The sequence below is a fragment of the Cupressus sempervirens genome, chromosome 8 (assembly GCF_028749045.1).
Source record: "Cupressus sempervirens isolate cs-2001-9-10 chromosome 8, ASM2874904v1, whole genome shotgun sequence".
NCBI classification, from domain to species: Eukaryota; Viridiplantae; Streptophyta; class Pinopsida; order Cupressales; family Cupressaceae; genus Cupressus; species Cupressus sempervirens.
In genome coordinates this window covers 269,789,525-269,802,714 of record NC_143125.1, presented here as the reverse complement: position 1 = coordinate 269,802,714, position 13,190 = coordinate 269,789,525, and positions in this window count along the sequence as shown.

The window sequence follows — 13,190 nt, the reverse complement described above, 5'->3', positions numbered from 1 at the left end:
ATATCCATCATGCAGAAATATTCTTCATTTTTCTCCCCCTTTGACATCAATGACAAAGGATATATACCAAGGTTTCAGTGTAACAAAAAGATAAGCAAAATATGCTCCCCCTGAAACCTATCACTCATTTATGAACTTATGCAAGAGAAGAGAGGGATAAAACCCCCAATCTTGTTTTTAATCCTTTAAATGTAGCTTTTGAGAGAGTTTTTGTAAATATGTCAGCAAGATGATCTAAAAAAGGAACAAATTCTAATTCAATATTATCATTCAAGACATGGTCCCTCATGAAATTATAACAAACATCAATGTTCTTGGTGCATGAATTCATAACTAGATTCTTAGGAATGTTGATTGCACTTTGATTATCACAATAAATAGGAACTAGTTTAGACACTACTACTTTCACATCTAATAAATTTTGAACCATCCAAAGAACCTATTGACAACAAGAACATGCGGCTATATATTTAGCCTCTACATTAGAAAGTGTAGTAGATTCTTGCTTCTTACTATGCCAACACACTAGCCTGTTACTAAAGAAAAATGTTGCTCCTGAAGTACTTTTTCTTTCATCTAGACAACCTGGCCAATCTGAGTCAGTATAAGCAACAAATCTGAAATCATCATGTTTAGGATACCAAATCCCATAATCCAAAGTACCCTAAATACATCTAAAAATTCTTTTAACTACCATAACGTGAGATTCTTTAGGTGAAGATTGAAATCTTGCACCCAAACATACAACATTCATGATATTAGGCCTTGAAGCTATGAGATATAGTAAACTACCAATCATGGATCTATAAGTAGTTTGATCAACATTAAAAGAATCATAATTTTTAGTAAGTTTACATCCTGTTATCATTGATGTTCCCATAGCCTTACAATCTTCCATATGAAATTTCTTTAATATTTCTTTTGCATACTTAGTTTGGGATAAGAATATACCATTTTCCAACTGAGAAATTTACAACCCAAGAAAATAGGATAGTTCCCCAAGCATGGACATTTCTAATTCAAATTGCATAAGCTTTGAAAAACTTTGACTTAAAGCATCATCATTGAATCCAAATACCAGATCATCAACATAAACAACAACAATGAGAACATCATCACATGTACCATATATGTACAAATTGCTATCAACACCACCTCTTCTGAAGCCATTTTTGGTAAGATATTGATCCAACCTAGAATACCAAGCCCTTAGAGCTTGTTTCAAACCATAAAAGCCTTTTTTAACTTTTATACATGATTAGGATGGTTTTTTTTTTCAAATCCTTTAGATTGATCCATATAAACCACTTCATCAAGATAACTATTAATAAATTCTATTTTAACATCCATTTGGTACATTTTAAAGCCCTTCAAAGCTAGCTGAATATGCAAGCAAGATTCTAATTTCTTCAATTCTAGCCACTAGTGCAAAAGTTTCATCAAAGTCCACACCTTCTATTTGTGCATAACCCTTACAAACCAATCTAGCCTTGTTCATTGATATCTTTCCATTTTCATCAAGTTTATTTCTAAAGACCCATTTAGCACCTATTACATTTTTATCTTTAGGTCTAGGCACTAATTCCCAAGTTTTATTATTTTCAATTTGACTTAGTTCCTCTTTCATAGCATTAACCCAAAACTCATCCATACTAGCTTCTTTATATGATTTAGGTTCAATTGAGATAACAAATAGAGATTAGCATATTCACTAGATGTAGTTCTTGTTTTTGTTTGAATACCTACATGTTTATCCCCTATAATCTATTCTTGAGGATGATACTTCTTCAATCATGTTCTTGTAGCCTTTGTACCTGTGGGTTTTGGTGTTTCTATTTGATCTTTTGTCTCTTCTTCACCTTCATCAACTTTGTTATCTACTTCTTTACCTACTTCTTTCAAGTCTTTATCACTGCCTTGTAAGAAAGTATTATCCACTCTTATTTCCTTTTTATCATGCACAACTTCATCCACTTTCACACGTACACTTTCAATAAGTTTATTCAACCTTTTATTAAAACATTTGTAAGATTTACTTTGAGAAGAATATCCTAAAAGATTCCTTCATCACATCTTGAATCAAAGCTTCCTATTTTATCATCAGAATTTTTAATGAAGCATCTCCTTCCAAAAATTCTAAAATGCTTAATAGATGCAAGATGTCCATACCATAACTCATAAGGAGTGTAGTTAGTTTTTACCCTTAGTTGTGCCCTATTTAAAATATATACTACTATTTGAACTACTTCTTTCCAATACCTATTTGGTACTTTAGATTCATCTAACATAGTTCTTGCCATTTCTTTCACTATTTAGTTCTTTCTCTCAAAAACTCTATTTTTTGAGGTGTGTTGGATGTTGCATATTGTCTTTTGATGCCATGTCTTTCACAATAATTAACAATTTTATCTGAAGTAAACTCACCACCTTTATCTAATCATAAGCATTTAACCTTGATGTCTGACTCATTTTCAACCATTTTCTTGAAAATCTTAAACTTGTTAAATGCCTCTAATTTATGTTTTAAGAATTTTACCCATGTCATTCTTGTATAATCATCTATAAAAAGCATGAAATACTTTTCACAATTTAACGACATTGTCCTTGTAGGGCCACACAAATTAGCATGTACTAATTGCAATGGTTTAGAAGCAAAATATTCTTTTAAAGGAAAAGATGCCTTTGTTTGTTTACCATGTTGACACCCTTCACAAATAACATTCTCTGGCTTACTTATACATGGCATACCTCTTACTTTCTGATGCTTACTAAATTTTACCAAGTTGTCAAAATTCAAGTGCCCAAGCCTTTTGTAGCATAACCAAATTGCATTCACTTGTCCCATAAGACAAACATCTTCATGATTGTTATTATTTGTGATATCTTTTAAATTGTATACATTCCCTTTAGATCTTTTACCTGATGCAACCAACTACCCAGGTTTTAATTTGATTTGGCAACCATGGTCATCAAAAACAACTTCGTATCCATGATCACAAATTTGACTAACACTTAGAAGATTGTACTTTAATCCATCAACATAATACAAATCATGAATGAACATTTTGTCACTAAGCATCAAAGAACCCAAACCTTTAATTTTCCTTGAAGAATCATCACCAAAACTAACATTGACACCTTTTTAGTTAATCAATTTGTCAAACTTCATTCTATATCATGTCATGTATCTAGAACAACCACTATCAATTATCCAAAATTCTTTTTCTTCAGAATGTAGAGCCATTGGAACAAAAATAGACTTATTAATCTTAGGCCTCCATATCTTAGTCACTTTAGTATCAAATTCTTTTTCAACTTGTAGACTAGCATAAGATTGATCACTCTAAATTGACTTAGTTTTGCAATTACTTATAACATGACCAAAGAGATTTCATTTGCAACATCTTAGACTATTCATTTTAGGAAAAGAATAACCAAAATGAAACTTTGAATACCTCCTTGACATGTATCTATGATTACTTATTCTATGTCCATATTGATGACACATGAAGAAATACCCATCAAAGAAAGAAGTGAAGCCATTTGAGTATTTTTTACCCATGAATGAAGTGCTTGATATAACCTGATTTTTATCATTAGAAATCTGAAGCAAATCTGAATTTTTACCTACATTTGATGTGGTAGCATTCTGATTTGTATACTTACTTTCAGATTTAAATATCTCAAATAAATATTTATCTTTCTTGTCACTAGAACATTGTCCAAGTTCAAAACCAATTCATGTTAGATCATCAGTTCTTCTTTGTTTCTTTAACATATGTGGTGTTCTCATATTTTTCTAACTGTCTTCTATATGATACTAGTTCATTCATTAACCTTGTACATTCCCAATCTTTAGAACTTAACTCTTTTTTAGTGACAAAGACAATTCTCTTTTGTTCCTCAACTTCTAATTTCAATTCTATAACTTGTTGATTTGATTCCTTAGTTTCTTTTTCAAAGTTCTCTTTTTCTTTTAAGAATTGATTTTCTTGAACACTTAAATTTCTTTTCAATTCCTTGATCTTTTTAAGTGCATAAAGAAATTCACATTCTAAATCAACCTCAACAAGTTCAACATCATCATCACTATCTGATTCTTGACAAGTAGTTTCTATAGCCATGAATGAAACTTCATTTTCATCACATTCAAAAGTACTAAATTCACTATTTGATACATCAGCAATCAAACTCTTCTTCTTCTTAAAGAACTTATTTTTGTTACAAAATTTCTTTTTACTTGATTTCTTTTTCTCATCATCTACTTCATCATGACTATTATAAGGACATTTAGATGCAAATTGTCCTATTTTACCACAATAAGAGCATTTGAAAGGAACTTTATCTTCGTATTTACCTACTCCTTTATTTAATTTCCTTGATAAATGTGCTTCAAGAACATCAAGATCTTCTAATTCTGAAGATACTTGCTTCACTTTCTTTTCCACCTTGAATGTTGCTTCTTTTCTTGTGGATTCGTGTTTGCCAAACTTTCTCATTTCATAAGTTACAAGTGCTCCATGAATATCTTCCATTACATACTTGTTAATATCTCTATTTTCTTCTATATAACATATCTTAGAATCAAATTTATTAGGAAGAGATCTCAAAACATTCTTTACAACATCAATATCATCAATTTTTTCACCAAATCTTCTTATGCCATTTACAATTTCATCCATCTTAAGGAGATAGTCTTCTACCTTTTCATCATTACCCATCTTAAGGTCTTCAAATCTTGATCTCAAATATTGTATCTTGGCTTATTTAACTCTATCATTACCATGATATGTGTTTTTCAATTTGTCCCATACTTCTTTAGAAGAACCACAATGCATTACCTTAACAAAAACATCTTTACATAAAGTGTTAAGTATAGAAAATTTAGTTTTCATATTAGTTTCATACTTCCTATTTTCATCAAGATCTGTAGGTAAATTATTAGGAACTTTACAACCATTAACAATTGAAGCCCAAACATCAACATTAACAGATAAAAAATATGTTTGCATCATTACTTCCCAAAAAGCATAATCTAATCCATCAAAAATAGGAACCTTTGAAGAACTATCTTGAGCCATAAAAGATAAGTATTCCACTTAATCAAAATCTACCCAAAGTTTTTAAACTTGATATATGGAACCTTGGTCTAATACCACTTGTTGGAATACAAATATCACTGAGAGAGGGGGTGATTCAGTGGTTTAAAATACTTTGAAAAACTTGAAACAATTACAAGTTATAAAAATTTAACACATGAGAAAGATAGTTAATGAATACCAAAGTGACACAATGTTTTAACATGGAAAACCCCTTATGGTAAAAAATCACTTTTAATCTAAAACTTTATTGGCCTCTTGGGAAATCTTTTAGAGCTACAGCTCTGGGAAGCACCAACACCCTATTTTTGAAACACCAATTTCAAGGAACACCAGCCCCTTACACTTGAAGCACCAACTTCATGAATACAAGAATCACCAACTTCCAAAATGAAAAAATGAGATATAAAATTAGAGTATTATCTCTATTACAAGACAAATCATGAATCACTAGTTCCAACTTCTTTTTGAAAACACAATGCAAGATATACTTCTATTCTCCTCAAAACATCCAATATCCAAATATATTTTCTTTTTCTATTAAAAGATTCGATCAAATATTGATATGAATGAATGAAGCAGCAATATATAACCCTTCTTCTACCTTTGATAAACTTCTTCAATAAAAATCAAATCACAAATATGAGAATAGAAACATAAAGCATTACCCTCTTCTTTGCTGTTAAAAATTTGCCTGCAAACTGTTCGGTCTACAAGGAATTTTACACCAATTCTGCAACTTCTATCAAAACCACCTATTGGATTTTTTAGAGAAATGTATCCTCTACTTATAAACCAAGAAATTTGAAATTTTGGAGCTAGTTACATACCCCAAACTTCCATTAGACCAAAACCTGCTCAAAACTACCAAAACTTTCATAAAAATTTGGTACCTGTTTCTAATAAATAGACTTTTTCTCTTTCCATACATGTGCTATGCAAAAACTAATGAAGACCCATTTTAGCTAACTCCGAGAGCTTTCCAAAAAGTCTGATATTTGGGTTCTATCTGATAAAAAAGCTTGTTGACTTTCTAATAGACCAAAACATTTTTTTTATATTCATTTTCAAAAACAATGTGAACATTAAGTGTTAATTGTATAACACTTAAGTATTTGTCTTCAATATGTTTTGAGCACTATTGAAGTATATCAAATAAGATAATTACATGATGTTAGCCATACCATATTCTCATTATTGACATCAATGACAAGAATCAAAGACCAAATACCAAGGGTTCAACAACATTAGGAAGAGTGTATGAGTTTGCAGGAATAGAAGGTGCTACAAGTGGAAAACTAGGATCCATATTAATATAAGGATTAGGGTAAGGAAATCTTTTGCGAAGTTTGTGAGGTAGGAAAATAGCTAAGTGAAACACTCATAAGAAGAAATGGAATAGGAAGACTCCTAGTAGGAAGATGAGATGGTTGAATAGATGTAGTCACATTAGGTGGAACATAGGTAGGAATACTAGATATAGTAGTAGAAATGGGAAAGGAGAGTTTAACACTAATGATAAGGGGGGCCATACCTATTTTAGATGAAAATGAATAACATGCTTAACATGGGAATAGAAAAGGTGAATAAGACCATGGAAAATATTAACACCATTTTCATCATTATAGATCACTTTCTTGATATCTTCAAAAGAGGCAATAGTATTAGTATTATGATTCTCTTGAAGAAAGAAATTGTGTATCTTTTCAATCTTAGGAGAAATTTCATGAACTTGTTCAAGAGGAACTCTTAAATCCTCATCATCATCATGGGATGAATGAGAAGAATCATTCTCCATAGAAGGATTAAGATCATGGGAAATCAAAGTATCACCAATGTTTCTTAAGAGGGGTAAAGAAGATTCAGATCAAAGGGATCTACGAGTCTATGGCTTCTCCTAATAGGAATACCATAGGTAAGGCTTAAGATGATAAATCTAATACCCAAAACAAGGTAAAAAGTTATAACAGACACAAATAGAATCTAACCTCAAGGTATAAACTATATCTAAAAGAAGACAAAGTATACACAAAGAAAACAATGTAATCTAATGAAAGTAAATACATACAACATGGAAAGAAAAATCACAAGAGATTTATTTAACCAAATAATACAATCTAACTCCAAAATAGAAAGTGGAAATGTTGAATTCATGCTCACTAAAATGTATAGGGTGAGATGTGAAGCAATCAAGAAATGACTCAATTTCTCCACCTTTCAAGGATTGATTAACCTTATACCTCAAAGGGAAGTTAAGGATATTTTTCCTTTCAATTCAATATTTAAGGTAATTAAATCTAAGTAGATTAATGCAATCCAAATGATGAAGGAGCATTAATACAAACCAAGATCTAACAATTATAGAAATAGAGAAAGAGTGCAGGATCCTTAAAACCCTAATGTAGGATGAGCTATGAAATGTAATTAAGATAAAGGATATGAAAAGTAAATGTGTTGAAATGAAGAAATAAAATAAGTGACTAGCCTTAAAAAGTTGATGGAATATTGGATCTAATTTTTTTCCTTATGTATTTCTCTAAACAATAACAAAATTATATTTAGGCATTAAACTATGAGATCTAAAAAACCCAAAAATTATTTTGCTCTTGATTAGGGAAGACCTAAAAGCGTGATGCAACCTAGGCCAAGGCCTCCTTCCTAGGGGTAGGAATACATGATGTCCCTAACCTTTTGTATCCAAATGTAAAATAAATAAATGATCTTACTTAAAAATATTTATATTTCTCAAATAAAATATAATGAACTCACTTCATCAAGTTGATCTAGATCAAGAAGATATGAATGTAGAAGAAGGATGAAAAATGGAACCCTTTCTTGATGAAAAGCTCCACTATCACCAACAAAGGTGCTAGATCTTGAAATTTTCTGATATGATCATAGAAAATAGATGATGAAGCCCATAAATGAAATCCTTTTAAGCTCCTTGAATGCAAAATATCTCTTCTCCAATGTTGAAAAAGGATCTCCTTGAATGTACTTGAATATGGCTTGAATGCTTGAATTCCTAAGTGCTTGAATGATTGAGTACTTATGCATGAATTTATGGAGATTGTGGATGATGGAAAAATAGAGAAAATGAGGTTCCTATAAAGTATTCAAAATAAAAAAATTACCACCAATTGACCTGGAAATCAAAATGATGCCTTGGACCGTCCATGACACAAGGACTAAGAAGGGGACCTGATATAGATCCTAGGTTAGGGATGCACTACATCACTAACCTAGGTAGGGTTATTCTAATTTCTGAGTAGCAGTAGGAACACATTAAATTCCTAACCTCAAGGCCCAAAAACCCTTGGGATTCCATCATGATCCTAGAACAAGTGTTAGTTTTGGGATATTAGATGCAAATCTTGAGAAATCCCTTTTTTAATGTGAAAAGAATATTTTGATTGATTGGAAGAAAAAAGGGGGACCCAAGAGGATAGGTCCTTTCTTGAGCTTTGTGCCATGAAATAGGAATACCAAGGAGGACCATTCAATCCTACCTTAGTTCCAACTAGGAGGAATAAGAAAAGAAGAAATAAAAGAGACAAATGCAAATAGAGCATTGAATCTCACTAAATAGGTGTTAAACCATCATTAAATTGAACTGTTTCCAATATTAGATGCTACACTCAAAAATTTATACACTTTTAGATGAAGAAAATGATGCTTGAAATGTGTTTGTATGAGCTTAAACAAATCCTCTAAAGTTGTAAAATCAAGGATTAGAAAGGTAAAGTCACCAAAATCTACACTTAATAATATTTTGTCCAAAAAAATGAGAAAATAATTGCATGACTAAAGAATTCAGGAAATTTAAGCCAAAAAATTGTATTGAAATTTGAGTCTATATGACCAAGTTGTGGCCTCTTAAAGTTGGACTACAAAACTAAAACTACAAAATGGTGATGAGTCTAATTATGGAAGCATCCAATGATATTAACAAAATTAGGAGCCAAAATTTTATGGTTAAATGATTGTCAACATAGAAAAGGGCTCAATTAGATGACTATCAAAATTAATAGCATATACTAGTAATGTAAGCAATGGGTTAAGTGGCATCAAAATTAATGCAGTAAAAGCCCTACAAAAATACAATATTTTATAAAAAACATTAGACTTAGGGTTGATATTTTGAGGTTTTGACCATTGTCTAATGTATGTCATTGGATAATGTGGAAAATCTCATGATGAGTACTCTAGAATCACCACTCAGATGTGAGAGTTGCCAAATATCTTTGTGGATATGATCAAATCGGTTAGTGAGTTCAAGTTTCCCTAATGTTTTAGAGGATTATTTCTCAATAATTATTGGATGCTTGGTGTGAAAATCATCAAAGCTAGACAAGGTGGGAATGCTTCACATAGAGCTAAGCAATATTGGATCAATATCTATGATATCCATTTGTATCTCCTCATAGATAGGGAGTTGTATCATGATAAACTCAATTTGTTTGGGAACGAATGAGATCATCTCCAAGTGGTTTTGTTGTCATATGCGAGTGTAGTTGAAATGATGTCTATCAGTAAAGATCACTCAATTTTCATCAAATGTGATGATAGACTACTTTATCTTATCTATGTTGTTTTGAAATTGATTGACTTGTATTATAGAAGTGGTTTTGGGTTGATCTCAGTGCACTTGGGCCATGTGTGGGGGTAGACTCTTATGCTTGAATTGGTTTTCAATGTGGTGACGAGTAGTTTTTGTCAATGCTAGATATGGGTAATTGTAGGGTGAGCTTGCAACTTGGGATTTTGGAGCTTGAGTTTAGCCAAATGCAATATAGACCAAGGAATTTGCATGATGAAAGGATCCTAGCATGGTAACCTCAATCTTAGACTAGCTTGCTTAAATATTTCAACCAATTTTGAACAATGTTGATAGGAAGGTTTAACGTCTTGAAGCTCACCAAAGTTAGATGCCATATCAAATAAGCGAGAGAAGGAATTGGCTCAACATCATTATCAATGCTTCAAACCAATCAAAATACTTGATGTTATGAGAAGTGTCACTCAGATTGATTGATTGAGCGAAGAGTGAGCATAGGGATTTAGTTCCACATTCATAAATAAAGTGATTTTACCAGTGCTTTTAAAAACAACTATTAACAACATAACAAAGATATCAATAGGGAATGTTAGGCTAGTCAATTTCATACCACTATGTGTTGATGACATTGTCTTCTTTGCTATCCTAGAAAAATAAGAATGCAGCTACCCTCCATCCAAACTATATAGTTGAACCTGCTATTCTAGTAAAATAAGGACACGACTATCCTCCATCCAAACTGTACTCCCAAGTTTTGCACAATAAATTTAAAAATGCCCAAATTTTGCATAATAAAACAAAATAATGAGAGAAAATATTTTACAAATCCAGAAAAATTGAGAATTAGTTATTTATAATAAAAATATCAAATGTGTACTATCAATTCGTATATCACGTTGTCTAAGGCCATTTTGCAAAAAAAAAATACCCTCAAATTTTACTTTTTCCAAACATAGGAAAACAAATTAAGTTAAAATTTATGGAAGTGGATACATGGATGCAATGGTGAGGTTTGATATTTCTTGAAACATCCCTATAAAATTTTTGATCACATATCTGAATCGTGGCCTTCCAAAAGTTGAATCAAAATGTTCTCTAATGGCTATGCAATCAATTCTCCTTTGGCACTAATACCATGTAAGAATAAAATGCCAAATGTAGAAGCTCAAGAGAAAATGAGAGAGAGAGAGAGAGAGAGAGAGAGAGAGAGAGAGAGAGAGAGAGAGAGAGAGAGAGAGAGAGAGAGAGAGAGAGAGAGAGAGGGAGAATGATGATCAATTGATCAAGCCAAATAATGATCAAGATTACAAATCTCAATAGCTTATTGCCTAACTAATTTATAATATGGATGTGCCTCAATATATAGGTAATACATAAAAAGTAGGAGTGATTCAAGTGATAGCCTATCAACTAGACTAGGTGTAACTATTAACCATTTTTGGCCCCCTTCTAAAGATCCAATTAAACTAGGGTGGCAATCATGTCAGTGTTTATCTAACCATCTATTCATTTATTGTCATGCAAACTTTAGAGGGATAAATAAAAGCTTGGTCAAAATTTATTTTCTTTATATCTGTAAATCCTAACCATTTTCTTCATATTGCATGGTATGATCTTATGTTATCTCAAGTCGCAACCATGTGATTGCCTTTTTTCTCTTGGTCACTGTAGTTATAGCTTAATTTTCAAGATGGACCATGAAGGTGCAACACAACTAAGTTAACCATCAATGCGGCTTTGCCACAATTTATGCTAGTATCCAATTTTAGGTTGCGATGGTGCAATAGCATTCAATTTGAAGAGAGTTGCAGCTACACATGTAGTAAAGAGAAAACCATGGTTAGAGTTGTGAAGTCAAAAACACCTCTTGTATGAATGTTTGCATGGTTAGAAGCTAGAACCAGAGTTAAGGTCATGAGCATGTGACTGGTGGATGCATGTCATGGTGGGCCAGGCATATTTGAAATCATTCATTTGCAGTGTTGTAAAGGTTAGTTTTGAGGGAGGAATTCATCGAATGAGGGCTGATCAATTAAATTGATTGTACTCCATCGAAGATCCTCAAATATTTTTAGTCACGACCATGTGAAAGGTCAATAGGCCACAGTTAATTTAATTCATCACACATTATCATAGAGGATTAATGATAAACCATGGTCAGAGTGGTGATGCTATGAAATACTCTTGATCACTTGGTCATAGAAGGTTAGGTATATCTTAGGTTTAGTGTTGTAAAGTAGCAACTTTTTTGTCATGGCTTCGCAGGGTTAAAAGATAGGTAGTTGTTTGCAGTTGTGATTGGGTGATCATGGTTGAGGGTAGTCTTTACAAGGTCATAGGCATTTTATGCCAACCTTAGGTCCAAGCTATGAAAGGGTGACAAAGGTTAGATAACTAATTTTGTAGTTTCATAGGTAAAATGGATGTTAAAGCCCTAACCATGCCAATGTTGTGAAGGGTCAATTTCATGTTGATCAGACAATTGAGTCATTCCTCTTAACTACAACTCCTTATGATGTGACCTAGTGAAGATGTTATTTTTTCTTTTGTTTGCTAAGTTGTGGAAGTTAAGTGCCTAGATGCTTTTTGTATTGCGACTGAGCAAAATTGTTAGCATGGCCTTAGTTGTATAGTGACCTAAAGGATCCTTCAAAGTGTTGTGTTCACATAGTTGAGGCCTTAAAGACTGAAAGATTTGAGATAGTTGTGACTAGGAAAAATTAATTAGGAAAACCGAAGGCAATTCTTGTTCACCTGGTCACTAGTTTTAGATGCTAAGGCATAAATTGACTATGAAGTAGTGATCATGGTAGTCATTGGGTCACTGCAAATAAAAGGATAAAGTGGAAACAAGCTACAATGTAGTGATCAAGCATGAAACAAAGGCATTGGTCAACATAAAGATAGAGGGCTAGGAAGGGTGGTGAAATACTTCAAGGAAATTGGGCCATGTGGCAAGGTTTGAGGATTAAATCTAGTTGACTTAATGATAAATCTAATTTGGTATAGAGAACACGAAACCAACAGCTTGACTGATGGTAAATCAAATCCATTTGATCACCTAAAACCACTCTTTGGTGTTCCACATGCCTAGTAAATGTAGTTTTCTTCTTCCTGCCACTTGCTTATCCATCTACCCAATCAGAGTGGTGATGGTAGTCATTTTTGTCCATTTAGAGCCAGAATTGCACATAAAAGATCTAATTTTCTATATGGGTGCATGCATCTGATCATGATTTTCTCTAATTAGTTGTTATTGCTCCTCTGCAATCTCAACTTTTCCTGGTTAGAGTTTTAATTCAATGTATTATTAGAGTTATTCCTGAACTCTATAAAAGTCAGTTGTAAATATTTGTAAAGGGTTCTTCCCTATCTTTATTTTGCAATAGCATTATGCTCTATAATATTTCCTTCAATTAATGAAATATTTATGTTCTTACCTCTTCTTTCAATTCATTGATTTGTGCATGTTATTGTCATGTTTTGAATTTTTCTTTTCATCTTCTTAGATCTATGTGTTGTGTCAAGTTTTC